At 40.5% G+C, this 4726-nt stretch overlaps 1 non-coding gene across 1 annotated transcript; it reads right to left on the minus strand.

Moving 5' to 3' along the window:
* Positions 1 to 2258: 2258 nt before the first annotated feature.
* Positions 2259 to 2365, minus strand: LOC113002066 (small nucleolar RNA R71). The gene has a single exon (XR_003267594.1). It is a non-coding gene; the product is annotated as a small nucleolar RNA R71 (small nucleolar RNA).
* Positions 2366 to 4726: the final 2361 nt, after the last annotated feature.

The following is a 4726-nucleotide window of genomic DNA, read 5'->3' on the forward strand; positions in this document are numbered from 1 at the left end:
CCAGTGACTTTGAGTGACTCTTTTTAAATAGCTGCCTTGGGATTCGTGCAGGGCATTCTGTTATGCTATTTTCATTATTCAGAGCTTTGGTTTTAGGTTTTCACATTTTTCTGTTCCCTTGTTACAATTTTCGTTCTTAATGCAAATTTCCGTTTTCTGCTTCTAATTACGAGTTCATTCGTGCTTCTTCTTCTACTTTCATTTACGTTCCTGTTTCATGTTTCATGTTTCATTTGGGTTTTCTGTTTGAATCCATGGAAGGCTAGATTCTCTGGTGTTGTTTCCTTTTGAGGACGAAGCCCAACTCTCTTTGAGGTTTCGCTTGTAATGTGGTTTCCTGGCAGTTTCCCTTCACCAGTTATCCCAATTTCGTGAATATTAATCAGTGCACGCTTCGTGTTCGATTAATTGCCTCTGAGCCTAACTTGCGTTCATGCTTAATGGACGAAGGGCTAACTGGTGTACGTGGTGCCTAATCACGTATTGAAAATCCTAAGTTGATTTTCGCTTAGTAAATTGAAATAGGGTTGGATTAAGTGGTTGACTGTTAGGGACGAATTCTCCATAACCCAGGATAAGAGAATGGCTTCTGAATCAGAGGAAACAACCCGTTTTTAGTATTAGTAGTTTTGTATTCCAGTTTACTTGTTCTGCTTTTTAATAACCAAACAACCAAACCCCCCCCCCCCCAATCATTACTGTTACTGCAAGTATATTATGAACATTTGGTTTGTCACTGCTCGTTGGGAAACGACCTAGGATCACTTCCTAGTTACTGCATTTTTATGTTTATTTGATTCGGGTACGGCCTCGATCAAATTTGGCGCCGTTGCCGGGGAGCAGTGTCCAAAGGTTCATAATAGCTAGCTAGTGTTGTGTGTTTAATCCTTTCGTGTTTTATGTTTAAATTGTTAGTATTGTGTTAGTACGTGTGTTAGTGTTGTTTAGTGTCCTGGTATTTTGTTTAATGTGTGTTCTGTTTCAATTTTCCCATTAAGCGTTTCCCCTGTTTCAGTCTTGGGTGTTTCGCTGTGAAGATTGTGCTTGCGGCAAAAACAGAGTAGTAGTAGAAATCAATTAGAGACGGATTTTAGCGACCACCCATGCTGAATTATTTGAGATTTTTTGTTTTAGTAGCTAGGGTTGTTATTTTTGGCTGAATTTTTTTGTGTTAACTTCTTTTAATCCATATTTTGTGAGAAAAATAGCTAGAGCCTTTAGTTTGGTCAGATTTGAAAGTTCCAAAAAACTAGCAAATTTTGTGTTTGTCAAAACTTCAAACGGCCATAACTTTTGCTCCGGTTATCAGAATCGCAATTATTATATATGCATTTGGGGTAGAAAAAAATTTCCTATGCCATGACAGCCTGCCATAGGCCGGTTGAGGTCTCCATCGTCCAAAAAAAGCGATTCTGTCAAAAGTTTTTTATTTTTCAAGTTTTATTCACTTATTTTTCTTAACCTACCAATTTTAGCTTTCATAGTTAGACTTTGAATTTTTGTCTAAAATGTTTTGTGCTATCTTCTCATCATTTTATAAGGTTGCTCACAAAATTTCAAGTCATTTGGATATCATTTGAGGGTAGCTGTAGTTCAAACCTACACCTTTATTTACATGACAAGGCAACTAGTTGTGTGCATGCTGAATGTAGTGTATGACTAGAGGCAATCCATCTGACTTACAACCCTTTGATCCTGAGATAGATAGGACATTTCATAGATTAGTTAGGCATCATTTTATACCTTTTGATCATTCTGAGCATTCCATAACTGGTGAATCTGTACATTCTGTTATTGGTGATTTTGAACATCCTGATCTTGAGCATTATAATTTTGAGCATTCTGATTCTGAGCATTCTGATTTTGCACATTCTGAGAACATGGCACAACCTCCACCTCGTGAGAGGACTCTAAGGAAAATGGCTGCACCTGATTTCACCTATGAAAGCTTGTGCATCCAATACCCTGATGAGGATGTCCCATATGTTCTTAAAACTGGACTGATTCATTTGCTTCCAAAGTTTCATGGCCTTGCAGGTGAAGACCCGCACAAACATTTGAAAGAATTTCACATTGTCTGCTCCACCATGAAACCCCCAGATGTCCAAGAGGATCACATATTTCTGAAGGCTTTTCCTCATTCATTAGAGGGAGTGGCAAAGGACTGGCTGTATTACCTTGCTCCAAGGTCCATCACGAGCTGGGATGACCTTAAGAGAGTATTCTTAGAAAAATTTTTCCCTGCTTCCAGGACCACAGCCATTAGGAAGGATATCTCAGGTATTACACAACTCAGTGGAGAGAGCCTGTATGAGTACTGGGAGAGATTTAAGAAACTATGTGCCAGTTGTCCCCACCATCAGATTTTAGAACAGCTTCTTCTCCAATATTTTTATGAAGGACTCAGTAATATGGAGAGAAGTATGATAGATGATTCCAGTGGTGGAGCCCTTGGAGACATGACTCCTGCTGAAGCCAGAAATTTAATTGAGAAGATGGCCTCCAACTCCCAGCAGTTTAGCGCCAGAAATGATGCAATAGTCATTAGAGGAGTGCATGAGGTAGCTACAAACCCATCTGCATCATCTGAAACTAAGAAGCTTGAAGGCAAACTGGATGCATTGGTCAACTTGGTAACCCAGCTGGCCTTGAATCAGAAATCTGTACCTGTCGCAAGGGTTTGTGGTTTGTGCTCCTCTGCTGACCACCATACAGACCTTTGCCCTTCCATGCAGCAACCTGGAGCAATTGAGCAGCCTGAAGCTTATGCTGCAAATATTTACAATAGACCTCCTCAACCTCAGCAGCAAAATCAACCACAGCAAAGCAATTATGACCTCTCCAGCAACAGATACAACCCTAGATGGAGGAATCACCCTAACCTCAGATGGTCCAGCCCTCAGCAACAACAACAGCAGCCTGCTCCTTCCTTCCAAAATGCTGCTGGCCCAAGCAGACCATACATTCCTCCACCAATCCAACAACAGCAACAACCCCAGAAACAGCCAACAGTTGAGGCCCCTCCACAACCTTCCCTCGAAGAACTTGTGAGGCAAATGACTATGCAGAACATGCAGTTTCAACAAGAGACCAGAGCCTCCATTCAGAGCTTAACCAATCAGATAGGACAATTGGCTACCCAATTGAATCAACAACAGTCCCAGAATTCTGACAAGCTGCCTTCTCAAGCTGTCCAAAATCCCAAAAATGTCAGTGCCATTTCATTGAGGTCGGGAAAGCAGTGTCAAGGACCTCAACCCGTAGCACCTTCCTCATCTGCAAATGAACCTGCCAAAGTTCACTCTACTCCAGAAAAAGGTGATGACAAAAATTTACCTAACAATTTCTGTGCAGGTGAATCTTCTTCCACAGGTAATTCTGATTTGCAGAAGCAGCACATTCCCCCTCTTCCATTCCCTCCAAGAGCAATTTCCAACAAAAAAATGGAAGAGGCAGAGAAAGAGATCTTGGAAACGTTTAGAAAAGTAGAGGTAAACATACCTCTGTTGGATGCAATAAAGAAAATTCCAAGATATGCCAAATTCTTGAAGGAGCTGTGCACTAATAAGCGGAAGCTTAAAGGAAGTGAACGAATTAGCATGGGCAGAAATGTCTCCGCATTGATTGGTAAATCTGTTCCTCAAATTCTTGAAAAATGCAAAGATCCAGGTACATTCAGCATACCTTGTATTATAGGGAATAGTAAGTTTGACAATGCCATGCTAGATTTAGGAGCCTCTGTTAGTGTTATGCCTTTGTCGATTTTTAATTCCCTATCTCTAGGTCCCTTGCAGTCAACTGATGTGGTAATTCATTTAGCTAATAGAAGTGTTGCCTATCCTGTTGGTTTCATAGAAGATGTCTTAGTTAGAGTTGGTGAACTGATTTTCCCTGTTGATTTTTATATCTTGAATATGGAAGATGAATTTTCTCAAGGATCAGTTCCCATCATTCTAGGCAGACCGTTTATGAAAACTGCTAGAACTAAGATAGATGTATATCCAGGCACACTATCCATGGAATTTGGTGATATAACTGTTCATTTTAATATTCTGGATGCTATGAAATACCCATCTGAAGATCTTTCTGTATTTCGTGCTGAAATAATTGACCATGTTGTTGATGAATACATGACTGATCTTTATTCTAATCTGCATGCTTCTCACTCTTCATGCATTGAGTCTGAAATTGTACTTGATCATATGTCTGAATTTGATGCTGAGAGTGAATCTGAGAGTGATATTGATTGCATGTCTGGTGGTGGTGTTTTACCTCTCGAGATTGATTTTATAGAGTCAGATAGGACTAACCATGTTTCAGGAAGTACACATACCTCTGACTTTCTTTATGAGGTAAAGGCTGAGAAACCATCTCCTTCTACCACTGTCCAGCCGACCACACCAGAATTGAAGCCTCTGCCATCAAATTTAAAATACGCTTACTTGGATGATAGCAAGAGTTTTCCAGTGATTATATCTGCCTCCCTTGCTGATGAGCAAGAGGAGAAGTTGTTGTCAGTTCTCAAGAAGCATAAGAAGGCTATAGGCTGGACCCTGGCGGACATTCCTGGTATTAGCCCATCCACATGTATGCATCGAATAAATTTAGAGGATGGAGCTAAACCAGTAAGACAGCCACAGAGAAGACTCAACCCGGTGATTCTTGATGTAGTGAAGAAGGAGATAACCAAGCTTTTGCAAGCTGGAATCATTTATCCTATCTCCGA

The sequence above is a fragment of the Glycine max genome, chromosome 6 (genome assembly GCF_000004515.6).
Source record: "Glycine max cultivar Williams 82 chromosome 6, Glycine_max_v4.0, whole genome shotgun sequence".
Classification (NCBI taxonomy): Eukaryota; Viridiplantae; Streptophyta; class Magnoliopsida; order Fabales; family Fabaceae; genus Glycine; species Glycine max.